Genomic DNA, 19,112 nt, shown 5'->3' with positions numbered 1-19,112 from the left:
GCATAGTTTCCAAGATATTCGCGCTCAAAGTTCACTAATTGTGCTGAAGAGTTAGCTAGTCAAATATGGCAAAAAACGCGTGAGGCAAAAATTTCTTTTTCTCAATTAGTGAACTTTGAGCTCGGATATCTCGGAAACTATGCGAAATAGCGAAAAACTGAATGCAGTCAATCTTGTGGCAAATTTTGTCAGCTTTAATTTTGTATAGAGTGGTCTTATCGCTAGGACGCAAAGTTTCCGAGATATACGCGGAAAACCGAAAAAGGGGACGTTCTACGTGCTCCACTGCTCACCTCCTAGGAGTGGGGACTTTCAGTATGTTTACCTCCTAACTAGTCCACAAACAAAGTCCCAAAGATAAAAATTGTATTGCTTCTAAATATTGTACTATACGATTTAAACTTTTTTGGGAAAAACTAGAGCAATTAGTCTACGTGGATGTGAAAAGAAATTTTATCATAAATAGCAATTAATCAGAATTGTAGAAAAAATACTAAAAGTTGCATTTTACAACTATTTTATGTGGGCCTATATTGGAAATTTAAAAAGTACGTTTTGTAGGCCTGTGTCAATTATGTGCACTGTGAAAGTTTCATCGCGAAATCGGTTTAAGAATTCTTTATACATATAGGCCCAAAGTCGTGAAAATCTGCAATTTTCGCCATCTTTAAACGTTTGTAACCCAATGAAACATCGATTGATTTTGACGAAATTTTCAGAATATGTTTAATCTACAGAGATCTACAAAACGTATTTTTTGAATTTAATAATATACATATACATATATATATATATATATATATATATATATATATATATATTTAAATCGAAATATATCTCGTGAACTACTAACTTTTCGACATACATGGGTTAGTACCTTTTTATAACGAATGTCCAGCTGCATCGGTTGATGTATTAAAAAATACCTCATTCTATTAAAAAAAATATCGATGACCTTCAAATCTTGTAAAAAAATGACCAAGCTATTCGATCAAAAGTAAGAAAATGGAGCACTTCAAAATAGTTGTGTTTTCTGTTTCGAGTTTCTCGTGGAAAACTCGAGATCAATGCTTCATTTGTTTTTGTAGCATAGAGCTTAAACGAAGAACTGAACAGTGAGCATATAAATTCTACTACCCCTGGCAGAGATGTATCGGATCGAAATGATTTTGAACTAATTGTTTGGGCGTATATAAAATATAACCTACATATCAGGCAAGTATGGTACAATGGTTGATGGTATTTTCAAGAAATATTAATTGTATAATGAATTACACTCCTCAAAAGAATTCAAGGATCACTTGTGCGAACCCGAAAAATTCAACGAAAAAATTATTACATTAGTTTTGTTCACAAAAATCGATTTCTTGCAAAATCCTGAGATCGTAGACAAATTTGAAATCAGCGTGAAAAAATCTACGGGAAATGATATATAGCATGTTAAAAAAAAAATACCACATTTTCTTGAAATTCTACATGTTTAACGAACTTTCTCAAGGTTAAAAAACGTTCGTACCATAATCTCCCTATTTTTCCCATATTCTGCAAAGTTTCAGCTTTAATTTTAAAAAAATTTCATCGCTCTATCTCATTTCTATCGAAAGTTCTTTGATTTTGAATCGAGTTTGGTCCAAATTTTTAGCGTATTCAGAGATGTCAGGCAGCTGCTGTACGTGGCGCGTCAATTTCTGCGAAGCACCAACTTCAAACACAGCTGTCATAGGTAAAAAATTGTCGCAGCGAGTTCATGAGGTACTCAATCGAATCGGCAGAATCTCTGCTTCAATCTGACGTTCGGATCATGGTATTACGATAATTTCGCGCCGAGATATAGCGAGTTAAAGGAAAAATGGAAATTGTGTATTTTTTAAGTATATTTTCAGAAACACCTGGCATATCGAAATGTTAATGAAATTGAAAAAACAAAAGGAGTGCCTTGAAGAGAAAGAAACGCTCATTCTATTGCTTTTTTGCACAAGATTCTACGATAAATTTTTCGCTTTCTAGAGCCTCTTAAAGTTAAAAAGTCCATATTTACTTCAATGTTGAATAAGTCGAATAAAAAAAATCGCACAATATTCAACAACCACACAAAATTTGCACAAGAAAGATAGCCCTTCCAAATGATGTTAACGCGATTTATCAAAAAAATTTGTTACTTCCCGTGTGATGTTCCATAGTTGCACAAAATTTTTGGTGACCGTCAATGTTGTCTTCATCCCGCTATAACTTTGTAAAAAACCAACATGGCAACAATTTGAAACAGAGCATCTAAAACTACAGGTTTCAGGCTTTCAAACCATTATTTAACGATATCGATACGGCAATTTTGACGGAGTTATGATCACGTAAAGTGGGACCAATTTTTCGGGTTCGCACAAGTGATCCCTTAATTCTTTTGGGGAGTGTATTTTGCATTTTTACCTAATAAACACAAATATATTAAGTGTCTATCTCAATATGCAAAAATTATGTATACAGTGTTTACAGTAACATTATAAAATCAGTTTTAAAAACTATGTTCTACATTGAGTTGTATCTTCTAACAATAAGTAACAGTTGCCAATAGCAACGAACCAATATATGTAGTCACATGAACGTTCGAGTATCTTCTTTTATAATCCATCGTGTTAGTAAATGTTTGAAATATCGCAGGAATTATTAATTGTTTTAATTTAAGAAGTATGTACATATAGTGTCATCTAAGAAATAAAACGTAAAACAATAAGAAAATTGATGTTTTCATAGCATTTAGGTTTTTTTTATCCCCACCTAAACTCGAGATACACTTCGTTTCAGTCCAATGATGAACTCTGTATACATAGTAGCGAAAATAAATGAATATTGTGCATGTAACACATAAAGATGGTAAATGGTAAATACTCCGAAATAACTAAATAGTAGAAAAAGCCGATCTTGGCTAGCTTAGCGACGTAGATGTAATAGGAACGGCGCGGCGCGGCGCGGCGCGGCGGTATTCAGACATCTTATGAAACACTTCTGCTTTCTAGAAAAAGGATATTTTGATTGCTATTGCAAAGACGCGCGAACGTAGGATCAGCCAAACGAATTACTCACTGATGAAAGAGATCATTGATTATTCTGGAATTTCGCAACGTAAGACACAGAAATCGAGTGAAGTAACGGAAATTATGTGACAGTCGAGCAGGTTGATAGATTTCTCCATTGAAATAAACCTGCACTAACTATTTCTATTGTTATTTATAATGGAATGAAAAATTAATAAGTGTTTCAAAGACACATTATTTGGGGAGGCGTATAAAAGTTACAATAAATGTAGTAATGTAGCAATATAACAATATTAAATAGTTGAACCTTTTCAACAATCCAGTATTGCAATAAATGCGTAATAATTTCTCACGAATTTTAATGAAACCACCCGGAAAAAACAACTTTCTCTTTGCACATATAACAATATGTGAAAGTTTATTAAATAAGTGATCATTTATAATGCAATTTATTGCTCGTTTATTCTAGATATCCTGAAACAAAAACGGTAACTTCTATACAACTCGAAAGATTTCGTGGAATTTGAGCATTCCAGCTGTACTAATGATATGCTTATTGATAGCTGATATTGCAGCTTCGTGGAGCTGGATTTTTTGCAAGAGTACTCCACACAGAAAAAAGCTACGACCTTCATCTGTAAATCTATCTTTCATTACTGATTACTCTAGCTTGTCAGTCATAATTACATTGAAATATCATACGCGGCAGTGAAGGTTTTATGAAGAATATAGATCTTTGACTTGCTCCTTATCTTGCTTTAACTCTGCAGGATTCAATCAATTTGCTACTGCACCATAGGTTGCTATGCGTAACACCTACCGTCTCATCGCTATATACATTCACAGAGATATATAATTAGGGTTTGAAAATATTACGTGCACAAGATTTATGTTCAGAGAATTTACCGAATTGCGGTTTGGCATCGAAACCGCAGGGTAAATACTTCCGTATTACTCCTATCCACAATGCATGAAATTCCTATCTCTCTAACCTGAACCTGAGTTACTTCTATGTAGCAGCATCGAAGTCGTGTAACATAATACTTCATATAATGCAGGCCTGGCCAACCCAAATGGCTCCACGGGCCACTTTGATGACGCGAAACGTTGCAGCGGTCCGCACTTTAGGTAAACATGCTTTCAAAAAATGTAATACAAATACAAAATCAATAGAACGTTATTTATAACAATGACACATGCAAATTTTCATATACTTAATATTTTTGTATACACACGAGAAACAAAAGTTTTAATAGAAATATAAAATCGCCCGCACAATTTAACTTTGCGGGCAGCGTGTTGGCTAGGCCTGATATAACGTAACATTTTTTTTCTCGTGTGTACATATGTATGTATACAGTAGCGGACAGAAGTTTAAGACGACTATCTTTTCAGTAGATTATCGCATTTTATTAGGGATATTAAACTAACCGTCGAACAATTCTCAATTGTTCTCAACATTTACATACACGTATATTCGTACTCTATCTACGAACAACCTAGACAACTCTTGCAAAATATGAACAGTGTTTGGCAGAATGAGCATGAATCTTTCAATGCTGTATTTGCTGCGGACATTAATTTAATATTTTGTGAGGTAACCGTTATTTGTAATGACTGCAGCACATCTTTGTGGCATTGAATCAATTAGCTTTACACATTATCTGTTCTCTTGAAATAATTATTTAAATAAAAATAAATTTTTTTAAAATACCACGTTTAAAAAACGGACTAAAAAGCATAAAATAATTTTTTCTAGCCCCCCATACAGATTATATAATACAAATATAATCTATAAATATAATGAGAGATTCGCGTTCTCATTTCTCGTTACTTCAAGTATACCTAACAAAGCTATACTTGGAGAAAGATTTTTATCGAGATACAATGCACGCAACTGTCCAGTATTGTTCCGTTAGGCGAGAAAAAAAATTGTGCAAAGTTTGAGATCGATCGGATAAAAGGATGACGTGGCGCACTTAAATTGACAATTTTGAAAATTGTGAAATTCACCTTAACTATGGAACATGGCACATCGTTGGATTTGTCTTTTTTCTGAATAGCAATATAGAATAATTATATGACCTCCTTTAAATAAAAAATAACGATGACCTTGAAATTTCGAAACATGATTTCCAAAAAATTTTTTTATTTTGCCATTATATTCACCTTACTGAACAGTGCAAATGTCTGCTCTGACATTTTTTCGTATAATCACAAGTAACAGAGATATTTAAATACCTACATTACAATGTAGCATATTTTGACAGATTGTAGGATACAGTCGGTATACAAAGTATTCGTACATCTTTTAAAAACGAATAAATTTTTCAAAATTGGTCTCAGCAGCATGAGTTCTTTTGGGACATTATAGAAGGGTTAGTTTACTAGCTAATGTGTAAATAATTTCTTTTTGTAACTGTTATTGGTCGCAATTACGAAGGGGACAGTAAAGACCACGATTTTAAAATTTTTTATCTGTGCCTGTAATGAAAATTTAATACATGTACTTTGTAAGTCTAAGAAAGTTATATATATGTACAAAGTTTCATTGAAATTGGCTGACGGATAAAAAAGTTAATGGCATTGTAAGACGTAAAAATCTTTGAATTTATGGTTTGCGATTTATTTAAAACGCAGATTCTTACGATTTTTGCTATTTTCAATCAATTATATTTCGTAGCACATCCTTGATCGATTTCGATGAAACTTTGTACAAGCATATAACTGACTTACACCTACCAGAGAGGCGCCTTCTAAATTTTCATTACAGGTACAGATAAAAAATTTAAAAATCGTGACCTTTACTATTTCCTTCGTAATTGCGACCAATAACAATTTTTAAAAAAGTTATTTACACATTAGCTAGTAAACTAATCCTTCTAACGTCTGCAAAGAAGCTCAAGCTGTTGGGTCCAATCATGAAAAAGTAATTCGTTTTTTAATGTGTATGAATACTTTGTACACCGACCGTATATGTAGTTGTTCATTTCCGAAAATATGTTATAAAATAAATGAGATTCAGAAGAATTTTCCTAGATTTCAATTTCTCGAGAAATGAGAAATAACCAATTATAAAATTTCTCGAGAAGGAACACTAACCAAGTTCAATCACTTATTATTCATTTCTGTGTTCGAGATTATATGAAAACGTGTACTTGAAAATGTCGGAGACCACTTTGTCTGAAAGTATGAAAGGTCTAAAAATGTTGGACGTTGCTGAAACACTTAAAAATAAAGAGAAAGTTTAGTTTCTTTTTCGTCAGAGTGGATATTTCTTTACCTCGAAAATTATCCATCTCTGTTTATGTAATGTCACTTTTAGTAAGATTTTTGTGGCCAGTTATGAAACAACAGTTATTATTTAAAACCGAATCAGATAGTAACTCCTGCGAGAATTGACTAACTCAAGGTCTCTGTATTCTATCAACTTCTTAATGTACATACGTGAACGAAAAGGAACAAATAAGGAAGTTATAATTGATATAAATTGTCTGACACGTAAACGACTAAGATGAAATTATAAAGAGAAAGTGCATCTTAAATAAATTGTGAGCTGAAGCGCTTCATATAACTCTATCGCCATCGTTATTTTCTAATCTACCTCGTCGTGACTAATTGAACGTAGCAATAGCAATATGGAAGTATTTAGCTGTTTATAGGACATGAATGAGGTGTCGTAAAATTTTTCAAATGATTGTATTTCCTTAACACAATTTCAAATTTATTAAGATGATGTCGCTGGTAGAGACCTTAACAAGAAACAAATTCGATAAACTCTCGTAAATATAGTCTTGGATATTTTGAGAAGTGTCCGAAGCTAAATCTGAGTTCACCACACGATTGAGTAGATTTTGATTTATATAAAAACCGCCAAGAAAGGCTGTAACGGTAAATCTCGTTTCCAATTGAGAAAATAAAATTTTACTTTGGTAACAGAGGAAATGTTGACAGTGATCAATACATTTAGACTTGTATTTAGAGCACCAAAATTTACAGTAATCATTTCTTGCTTGCTTGCAAGAACGTAAAACAAAATGTAAAAATTTATTGGAGATTGTTATCAATATAAGTGACGAATTCCTCTTTTTAAGGAGAAAATTGTGTTATAAATTGCGATACAACTCAGCACACGTTGCTTGTGTAGGAAAATATCGTAGATGCTATTACTGACTCTAAATATTAAAAAAAAACTGTGATATTGAAAACATTTTCACAATTTCGAAACTAAAATATCGACCATTTATTATAATATTAAAGTGATTGACAGTGACTGAACAACGCAGAGAAACAGTTGAACTTGCCCTAAATATCAGAGAATAGTTCCAGTAGTTTGATTCAACGTACCGTGTAATAATAGTGGCGCAAAATGTGCCCAGGTGAAACAATAAGGAGGAAAGCGTGCTTCGATAGTTTCTTATAAAACCGAAGCAGAACACTATAATGTTTTGCTACCGTCACCGGGTACTGTTACACGTGAAACGGTAGAAATTCCTCGAAATATTATATCATTATAATGAATTAAAATTTTAAAAGCGTACCCCAAATTAAAAAACTTTTATCCATAATGAATTGCAAAAAGAATTCATAAGACGTAAAAGTAGTGTACGCCATAGTTTATTTTCTATCATATCAATAGGAAAAGAATAATTTCCTAATAAATAATAAAGTTGTGTGATATTGCTTATATTTTCTACGAGTTAAAAATAGTTCTTTAAGTAATTCAGGGAATTTTGTTGGCTTAAAACTCCCATGAAACTGTACTTCTAGAGCTATTAACTTTTCAATAGGGTACTTTAACGTATTATCTATATGACGATGATATTTTACTAAAAGAAGATTGTTCAAGGAAGAAATTGTCAAAGTTTACTCTATTTTCCTATATTTTTAGGTATACGTAGCCTCTCAAGACAATATTAATACATTCCAAATTAATTATTTAAAATGCTCATGATTAATGCTATGTATTATTAAAAACTAAAATGTTTAGATCTAAAGACATTAAATCTGTGCAAATCCAATAGTGCTGAAGATTCACAGCTAGTGTTCCTTTTCGACCAATAACAGTTACAAAAAGAAATTATTTACACATTAGCTAGTAAACTAACCCTTCTATAATGTCCCAAAAAAACTCCTGCTGCTGAGACCAATTTTGAAAAATTTATTCGTTTTTAAAAGATGTACGAATACTTTGTATACCGACTGTATCCTACAATCTGTCAAAATATGCTACATTGTAATGTAGGTATTTAAATATCTCTGTTACTTGTGATTATACGAAAAAATGTCAGCGGAGACATTTGCACTGTTCAATAAGGTGAATATAATGGCAAAATAAAAAAAATTTTTGGAAATCATGTTTCGAAATTTCAAGGTCATCGTTATTTTTATTTAATGGAGGTCATATATTGCTATTCAGAAAAAAGACAAATCCAACGATGTGCCATGTTCCATAGTTAAGGTGAATTTCACAATTTTCAAAATTTTCAATTTAAGTGCGCCACGTCATCCTTTTATCCGATCGATCTCAAACTTTGCACAAATTTTTTTCTCACCTAAAGGAACAATACTGGACAGTTGCGTGCATTGTATCTCGATAAAAAATTTTATCCAAGTGTAGCTTAGGTCCAATCGTAATGTACATATTGGACAGGAATAAACATTGAGTTAATGTTCTTTGCGGTTTCGATAAATATTATCAACGATATTCCAAATATCATAAGTTTTCCAATATTTTTTTATTTTCTTAAAAGTTCTCGAGGATTCTCGAGAAATATAGTCTTATTACTCATTTCTGGAGAAATGAAAAATGTTGAGAAATCAGGAACACTATTCACAGCATACTAGAAGACTATGTACGCAACATGTGAACGCAAAGAAATTTTACTTGAACTATACGGTACTCGGTAAGGTGAAAGATGGTCCCTCTCATGTGTGCAGCAGCACAATATTTCAATATATTGTATATCTAACGCTCACTATTCAGAGCTCAATTCCTAAATGAGCGGAACGAATCTTATAAAAGTAGATCCATTCCAGTATTTTCCCAGGAGGGCGTATGTACTTTCGCAAAAGCTTTCTTTATGAGTGAAGAAAATAATGATTTACGTCTTCTTTCAGGCTTAAACTATTTTTTCTCTATCATTTAAACCTGCTATATAATACTATATACATATGTTCCAAATACATGAAGATTCTTTCTATGATATTATGAAATCAATGTTTATTAGTGACAATGTTTATTTTATAATTTTACAAGACATATAAAATATAAAAATGTTATTCTTTATTGTAACGTTGAAAAATATTAATTTTGAGTAAAGATCACGATTGTGCGTCTGGCTTACAATTAGATATACCTTGTAACTAGACTGCGGATCTTTTCACATTTATGGCTGATAAAAATTTTCAGAAAATGCTGAAGTATTAAATTATATATATACATATATATACATATATTATGTATATATATAGCTATATGTATTATCACTCGTACAATTCTCTAATTTGGCAATTTACTATTCGATAGGAGTACAATATAAAGATTTAATTTGTATTAGAATAGTTAATAACAAATATTCTATCTTATTAAAAGAAACTTCAAACTGCTCAAGTATGATTCAGTTATAATTTGTTCGAAACCGTAATGACATCGTATTTCTATGTTTTTGGGGAAACATGTTTCACACTGTAGAATGAGATATGTAAAACGCATGTCGCTTACTCGAATAGCTGACAGCGAGATACATACATACATAGGTCTAGGTCAACAATTGTGACCTAGTATCAGAATAATATAATCATGGAAGTCTACTCTATTAGAACGGATTAGACTTGGGCATTGTCCAAATTAACTATTTGAAGAATAATAGTTAAGATAGCATATTATTTTATTGGGGAACTTGCTGTTTAAAATAATTTTTCATTTTGTTGTTTATTTGATCAAGTACTTTTCCAGATAAAATCTTAAATACTCTTTAATCCTGTCTTGTCAAGTGCGTCTAAAATACAGACGTCTCGATATACATAGTACTTCACATAAATACACAATACACATATACAATTAAAGTTACCATTATATCGAATTCATTCAATTCAATATGTTATGTAAAATTCCTTGTTATTTTATTTAAGTTAAATATTTGAAATAAAAAAATTTGAAAATACACTTGATATGAATTTCAAACACAAGAATTGAAATACTAGATAAAAATACTTCTTATGTTATTTGTCAAATAAAAATAATGAAGTATTTGAAATAATTAATTATTAAAATGTAATCCTGCAACGTCTATGTTACAATTTTTAATAAACGATGAAAGAAACGATATCGACAGACGTCATTATGTAAATAAAATTATTATATAATATGGAAATGTAATACCTTATTTTTCAAAAAAAGTTTAATATTGTGCAGTATGTCGCAGCAGTAGTAGTAATAGTATCAACATACAAAAAATATTTATAACTTTCGAAATATTTCCTTTAAATATCGTCAACTACTGTAACCTATTTTATATGTATATGATTTTTCCTGTAGGTACGTACAAAACCAACTGATTTTGTGGTCAATAATGAAAAATGTCAATTGAACACACGCTGCCAGGGTAGTATTATCAGAGTCGATTAATTCCAGTTTAACCTGACACATGACGATCACCTACTTTCACAGGATCACCGAAAGTTTGACACTAAAGATACGTTCCCCCTTTACTGACTGTGGAAACCGTTAAGTGGCGCTGGAAATCTTAACTTTCAAAATCTTTTAACAGGGTTTCTTGTGTACCAAGTCCACCGTGTGGGGTGTGCTTGACGTATTTATCGTACGAGTACATTGTACAATACGTGGAGCAACCGTTCAGTTAATGAAATTGTGAAACAGTAGTGAAACTAAAACGGTATGGTCGATTTTACAGTTTCACATGCTGTAGTGTAATCCGTGTATGAGCAGACACAAAATGAAATCATGAGAAATATATTTTTCAAATGAAATCGAAGTATAGGTACATGCAGGTGTTACAACGTGGTTGTTACTTCAAACTATTTAGGGATTGCAAAAGTGGGACATGCAGTGAAATAATATTAATTAGAGCAATCTATTGGGTTGAAAGAAAGTAATTTCGGTATTTTAAGGTTAAGAAGAGCCCAATTTTTTTATTTGAGCAATATGAATAAGATATTTTCCCTTACGATCGATGATCTTTTGCAAAAAAGAATAAATAAGAAAATATTTTATTGATTCAAGTTCATCGTTTGAACAAAGAAATTCGGTTTTATTTCGCCTTTAAATACCGAAATTACTTTCTTGCCAACCCAATAGATAACCAATAGATAACAAGCATATATACTCGTACTAAATTATAAAACCGTTCGAAAAGCAAGTGTATTGCGTATACTAGGAAAAACCTATTCATCATTTAATACGATAGCGGCATAAATAATGATAGGCGTTCGTTCCAAGTTTTCAGTAATATACAGTGGATGTACAAAGTGGTATTCGTACACCTTTTAAAAACTAATAACTTTTTTATAATCGTGCCAAACGACCTGATTTTTTATAATCAATTAGAACCATTGGTTTACGAAATTATATGCAAGAAAAATTTTCCAAAAATTATAATTTACAAGGTTACATGCAGAAATAAAAAAGGCAATATCTAAAACTTTTTTATTTGGGTCACTTAATGAAAATGTAAAATATATGTTTTGTGGATCTACGTTAGTTATACACACGCTTTAAATCGAAATCGATCAACATACATACGAGCTACAAGCGGTTAAAAATGGTGAAAATCGAAGTTTTACAAGACTTTTGATCAGTTTCTGCTTAAAATGAACAGAATCGTCCATCTTTCGATGCGTGTCGTTTTTTCCTGCGTCAACCGATTTCTATGAAATTTTCAGTATGCGTATAACTAACATAGATCTGCAAAATATATATTTTAAATTCTTATTAAGGGCCCAAAGAAAAAAGTTTTAAAAAATGCCTTTTTTATTTTTGCATTTAACCTTGTAAATTACAATTATTTGGAAAATCTTCTTCGCATATCATTTCGTAAACCAATACTTCTAATTGATTATAAAAAATCAGGTTGTTTGGTACAATCATAAAAAACTTATTAGTTTTTAAAAGATGTACGAATACCTTTGTACACCCACTGTATGTCAACGTACTCTTTCGGTTCTCAAAACTTTGAAGTAATGTCGAACTTGATATTAATCTTAATCTTGATATTAAACTCTTTTAATCGCTGTATACGTCATAACGAGTTTAAATATGATTCGAGGAAAATAATTTCTACAAATCGCTACCCTCCATCAGAAAAAAATATAACAAATGCTTTCTATTTCGTAGATTTTCACGTCTATTTTTTGATATGACAACCGATGTCTGAATATTGATCTCTGTATTTCAGTATTTATTTGTTTTCTCTGATCGACCTTTGAGGAACGGGAAGTAAATTTGTCGGAATGATTTGTTTCACGCTTGGTTCGCGAAACAGGAAATGTTTAGAGAAGAAAAAATAAATACAAATAAAAGAAAGAATTAGTCTTTGGAATGCACAAATTTAAGGATGTTCTGGAGGTACATAAAAACGCAACAAAATTTTTGAAAATTTGTCAAGATATAATTCTTCCTAAATTAATGCAATTACCAAAGTTTGGGTTCGATTCACTGCACCGTTTAAGAATTATAGCAACTTAAAGTTTGCACATTTTAACACGACTTCTTATGGAGAATTCATAAAATTCCACTTCAAACCCTATTTAAACCTTGAGAAAACGCAACTAGAAACTCCAGTTTTTTTATATGTTGTAAAAATTATGTAATTAATTATGTTCAAAATTTATTAGGATTCACTAAACAATTACAGAGCAAAAAATTATAAACTGTTACAAAACGTATGTTGTTTCTCACTAGCATGGAAACGCGACAAGTGTAGACCACTGTGAATATAGCTACAGATGGTACAAATATTCGCAAAAGTTTAATAGTCCAGTCAACGAAAAGTTGTAGAGGGAAATGGAACCTTTTCGGGAATTACGCTTATATCTCGGAAACTATGCGTCCTAGCGATAAGACTATTCAATATAAAATTAAGCTGACAAAATGTGCCACAAGATCGGTTCGATTCTGTTTTTCGGTATCTCGCTTAGTTTTCGAGATATCCGCGCTCAAAGTTCACTAATTGTGAAAAAGAACTTCAGCACAATTAGTGAACTTTGAGCGCGGATATCTCGGAAACTATACGAGATAGCGAAAAACTGAATGCAGTCAATCTTATGGCACATTTTGTCAGCTTTAATTTTGTATAGAATGGTCTTATCGCTAGGACGCATAGTTTGCGAGGTATCCGCAAAAAATTATAAACTGTTACAAAACGTCAAATTTATCGTGTTGTCTCTCACTAGCATGGAAACGCGACAAGAGGGTACAAGTATTCGCAAAAGTTTAATGCAAAATATACTCATGAATGGCTTTCATTGCGAATGTATTGATGGATTTCGAATTTCTTGTACTTTTGTCTCCCATTGTACCTCCAGAACATCCTTAAATCCGTTACAAATCAATACGTGCTAGAGATGGAAATAAAAATGTCTCTCTGTTAATCTTAAGATGACTAACTAACTCGATAAGAGAAGGTCTTCCGTATAATATCAGTCACAATTACTTCTATCGTCTAGAATAACTCGAGAAAGTAATTTATTGTTGTTGAAATTTTCGAGATTAGTAATGAGAAGAGTCATTGCGGGTAATATAGTAGCAATGCTATTACAAATCATATATGGATAGCGTGGTTATAGTCTCGAGATTGAGTCTGTTCAGGTTAATAATATTACCGCAGTAATGACACCGCCGCGCCGTCGATGCATACGTCCAAGCAATAAGAACAAGATGATGATGCGAGTGTCATTTACGTATAGTTGTCTTACACGCATGATCGTATTCTTTGCTCTAATTCGAACTAGTACAATGGCCACATTCCTCGTCGCTTTCAAATAAGAAATTATCCATATTTACTTACGTAAGGTCGCTGACAGACGTAGCCTATATGCGCGCACAGCCGGGTTCATTAACTGACCAGCAAAATCCGTCTTTATGTAACACACAACAGTTTCGTGGAGGTGAGCGAATGGAAGGAAGAAAACCACGCGGGACAAGTTTCTCTATCGGCAAGGTGCTACACGCACATTTCGTCGGTCGTACGCAATTAGAATGTGGTCGCCATTTCCCTCGGCCACGATATCCCCGATGTATGTATTTCCTCTTCAACGACTTTGCCTTCGTCCTTTTTACGTTTCAATGAGAGATACGGTCGTCGCGGTACTGTTAGCCGGCGCTTGATATGTAGACAGGTAATCACTGTACACGTCGATGAAAGATCGCACCAAAACAAACAAATCTTCCACCCTTGTACGCTGCGGTACGAATATTAATAGCGAACGGATTCAACTATTGTAATTGTCGCTGACACTCGATCGACTTGACAAGTCCCCGCGATAACTTTGCGATGAGAGAGGAAAATTCTCTTGGATTTGTTTAGAACACCCTCCTGTGTCTCTAGCCTTCGAGAGGAGAGGACTCGAACAAATTTATACTCAAGGAATTCCTCGTGTGCCGCGTACAGACCATGCGATTGATCAGATCATCGACCGAACTGAATCGAAATCAAAATCAAAATGAGAATGAAAAGCAAAAGCAAAATCACTGCAGTGCTACAGATATTTAGACAACTGAATATTCAATGCTGCCTCTATCGATATTCGCGCACCATGGATAACGGGTTACGCCCGAACGGAAGTCCGCTCATTCTCGAAAGCTCAAGTGACCGAGCTCGAAGGTGAGTTCAGATCCGCGCGTGTTCTTCGGTCTTGTCGAATCACGAAGTGAATGAGGAGATAGTAGAACGGTAGTGCAGCGTGGACCACGGCAACGAGAACGCAGTACCCACCAACCGGCTAAAGAAAGTGGTAGGGACACAGGTAAACGTACGTCCTCAGAAACGTCCGTATGCTCGCATCGAACATCGCCTCGCCTCGCCTCGCCTCGTCTCGCCTGGTCTCTCCGATGGCTCGTCTCTCTTTCGCAAAATGAATGACTCCGATCGTTCGACTCTGCCGACTAAGTATACTATGACCACCGATACCAAAAGGAAATTCCATTAGGTAGGATATAGCAACCTACATTTCAACGGTGTTTTAATTGTAAACCCTTCAACTATCACGCCAACGATCTACGAGTTTATTCGCTGTCACTTTCTCCTTTAAACGTTACAATTCAAGTGCATTCAATTAACACGTGTGTATATATCGTGTGTGCAAAAGTCTTATATACATACATACAGTGAGTGTATAAAGTGTTCATACGCCCTCTAAAATAGAATAACTTTTTTATAATTTTACCAAACGACCTGATTTTTTATAATCAATTGGAAGCATTGGTTTAGGAAATGACATGAAGAAATAACTGAAATAATAAAATCAATAAAGAAAGACACAATAGATATAAAAAAAGAGAACAAAGAGATAAAGCAAGAATTGAAAAACTTAAAAGAAGATTGGATCCGTAGACAACCAGAATGGGAAAAAGAAAAAAGAGAAATAGAAGAAAGAATAAAAGACTTAGAATCGAAGGGAAAAGAACATCAAGATTTGCTGGAAAGGATAAAAAGAATAGAAAAAAGTGAAAAGGAGAGAGAGAAAATAGCGAGAAAAAGTAACGTGATAATCAAAGGGAAAGACTTGAAAATAGAGGTAACCCCAAAGCAGACAGTGGAGAAGTTAATAAAGGACGAATTGCAGGAGGAGGTAGAAATAGAAGATGCATTCTGGATAAAGAAGAATCAAGGAGGAAGCATACTGTTAGCGAAATTAAAGGACTGGCAACAGAAAAGGGTGTACAAAGTGGTGTATTCGTACACTCTTTAAAAACTAATAACTTTTTTATAATTGTACCAAACGAGACCTGATTTTTCACAATCAGTTACAACCATTGGTTTATTCGGGGATCTTTAATGAAAATGTAAAATATATGTTTTGTGGATCTACGTTAGTTATACACACGCTTTAAATCGAAATCGATTAACATACACACGAGTTACAAGCGGTTAAAAATGGTGAAAATCGTATTTTTACACGATTTTTGATCAGTTTCTGCTTAAAATCCACAGAATCGTACATCTTTCGATGCGTGTCGCTTTTCCTGCGTCAATCGATTTCGATGGAATTTTAAACCTGTGTATAAATAACATAGACCTACAAAACATATATTTTAAATTTTCATCAAAGACCCAATTAAAGTTTTAAGAATGCCTTTTTTATTTCTGCATGTAACCTTGTAAATTATAATTTTTGGAAAATCTGTTTTGCATATCATTTCGTAAACTAATGCTTCTAATTGATTATAAAAAATCAGGTCGTTTGGTACAATTACAAAACAGTTATTAGTTTTTAAAAGGTGTACGAATACTTTGTACACCCACTGTACTTATACTGTACTGTTAACAATTACATAATGTTATAATATTATATGTTATAAGTTCGGTAAAAACTGATAGTTCGTATGGCCATCTTTTGTTATTTAAAAATAACCTCGATTGGGGAATTTTTTACTTTCTGGTCGTAATACCTCAAACAATCCATCTGCATTTTTTAGTTGATTCTTTCTTCGTACTCTGTCCAAAAAATCCCCAACATGTTTAATATTATAATATTCAAATCATAATTGTGTGATGACCAGCTTATAATTCCTTCATTACATTTTCTACTAAAGAAAGGAATACACGTGTTTGAATACAGTATTACACAGCATGGTAGTATGTATGCATTATTGACAGAGCTAGAGGCTTATGTAAGTACGAAACCAATTTTACGTGGTGGCCTAAGACTTTTGGTGGCCTAAGATATTTTTTTCATTCTGTTTTTCTTCTCCCATATATTAAAATTGTTGTATACAGTGGTTAACTGTCAAAATCGTCTGCTCATTTCATTCTTTTTGTAAAATTTAATAATTTCAAACGGAAGGTAACTATACAGGGTATCTCAAAATTAGGTCCGGAGCCGAAAATGGGAGGTTCCTGAGGTCATTTCAAGCGACATTTTCCTTTGAAAAAATGTCGTCCGCGGCTTCGTTAACGAGTTATTAACGAAAAACACGGACCAATCAGAGCGCGAGCTAGACGCGTGCAGCCCGGCGCGCCGGCAACCGAGTGTCGGTGGCACGCCGCGATGTCGCAATGAACAAAAGTTTCTCGATGATGTGAATCCTCGCCAATTTCGATAAGCTTTGGATATGTTGTCAATACCATGATTCTGAACAACATTTCCCTTTACAGTTTCTGTCGATCAGCTTTAGTTTATGATATTATTGTAAAAATTTGTAATTGTAAATCGATCGATGTACTATTTCCTATCCGATTTCGATAAGCTTTGGATTTGTTGTCAATACCATGATTCTGAACAACATTTCCCTTTACAGTTTCTGTCGATCGGCTTTAGTTTACGATATTATTGTAAAAATTTGTAATGGTAAATCGATCGATGTACTATTTTCTATCCGATTTCGATAAGCTTTGGATTTGTTGTCAATACCATGATTCTGAACAACATTTCCCTTTACAGTTTCTGTCGATCGGCTTTAGTTTACGATATTATTGTAAAAATTTGTAATGGTAAATCGATCGATGTACTATTTTCTATCCGATTTCGATAAGCTTTGGATATGTTGTCAATACCATGATTCTGAACAACATTTCCCTTTACGGTTTTTGTCGGTCGGCTTTAGTTTACGATATTATTGTAAAAATTTGTAATTGTAAATCGATCGATGTATTGTACATAATATCTCCTCGCCGATTTCGATGAGCTTTATTTCAAAGGAAAAAGATATTTGAAACATCGAATTTATAACATATTTCAAAGTCATCGAAATCGGTGAGGACCCACATCATCGGCAACTTTACCCGAACGATAGAAGAAGCACAAACTTATTGAATTAAAAACTCACTTATTCAGCCGTAAATCCATTTGACTACCACATACAACCACCACACTTTCACATAATTGTTGAACTCGTAGCACACTTTTATAACTCGTATCGATATCGAACGAAATTACTTACTCCGACGCGGAAGAGTTCGATGCTCTTCGCGATGCGGCGCGAAACTGTGCTCTCCCAGCGTACAATGTATTCGATGAAGGCGTCGTTTAAAACAAATGAAATCGTTTCCAAGGAGATATTGATTTTTCGAGAACCATATGGCATTGATTTTTCGAGAATCATATGATTCTCGAAAACACCGATTCTTGACGAACGAACGATGCCATGGACGAGATATCTCGTGTATCCTTATGCACACACCGCTAGATCACGTATACGTACGCGAGGACTGCAAGGGTCCGGGATTAGACTTCTAATTTCTCAATAATGCAAAGACGGGGTTTTTTAGTAGTCAAAATCGCTAGACGAAAGATCAATCTAGGATGCGATCATTCTCAAAAGTCCTATTTTTACGATTACGAGCAATGGTTTTGCAATATTCGGCTGGATGTTGTCCGTCGAAGAGGCTAGAACGCCGCACAGTGGGACCTTTCGTCCAAATCGGAGACAAAATCAAAGAACTTTCGGTAGAAATGAGATATGTAGAGCGATGAAATATTTTTTAAATTAAAGCTGAAACTTTGCAGAACACGGGAAAAATAGGGAGATTATGGTAAGAACGTTTTTTAACGTTGAGAAAATTCGTTAAACTTGCACAATTTCGTGAAAATTGTGGTTTTTCCAATACCACGCGCGGAAAAAATTTTTTCTGAACATGCTGTACTTCATTTCCCGTCGATTTTTTCACGCTGATTTCAAATCTGGTCTCAAAATTTTTCTACGACCTCAGGATATTGCAAAATAGATTTCTTGAAATTCTACATGTTTAATGAATTTTCTCAACGTTAAAAAACGTTCTTACCATAATCTCCCTATTTTTCCCGTGTTCTGCAAAGTTTCAGCTTTAATTTAAAAAATATTTCGTCGCTCTACATATCTCATTTCTACCGAAAGTTCTTTGATTTTGTCTCCGATTTGGACGA

The 19,112-nt window shown here is 33.4% G+C and overlaps 1 protein-coding gene across 1 annotated transcript in view; it reads right to left on the bottom strand.

Annotated features, from left to right (window-relative positions):
* Nucleotides 1-14,948, bottom strand: part of Dsb (scavenger receptor class B member debris buster) — a 221,053-nt gene extending 206,105 nt beyond the window's left edge. The window contains exon 1 of the mRNA XM_076441851.1: nucleotides 14,057-14,948. The gene's annotated coding sequence lies outside the window, so the exon portion shown is untranslated. The remainder of the gene's footprint in view (nucleotides 1-14,056) is intronic.
* Nucleotides 14,949-19,112: the final 4,164 nt, after the last annotated feature.

The sequence above is a fragment of the Lasioglossum baleicum genome, chromosome 17 (genome assembly GCF_051020765.1).
Source record: "Lasioglossum baleicum chromosome 17, iyLasBale1, whole genome shotgun sequence".
NCBI lineage: Eukaryota > Metazoa > Arthropoda > Insecta > Hymenoptera > Halictidae > Lasioglossum > Lasioglossum baleicum.
Note: the sequence above shows the minus strand (reverse complement) of the source record. Positions and strands in the feature narration are given on the sequence as shown.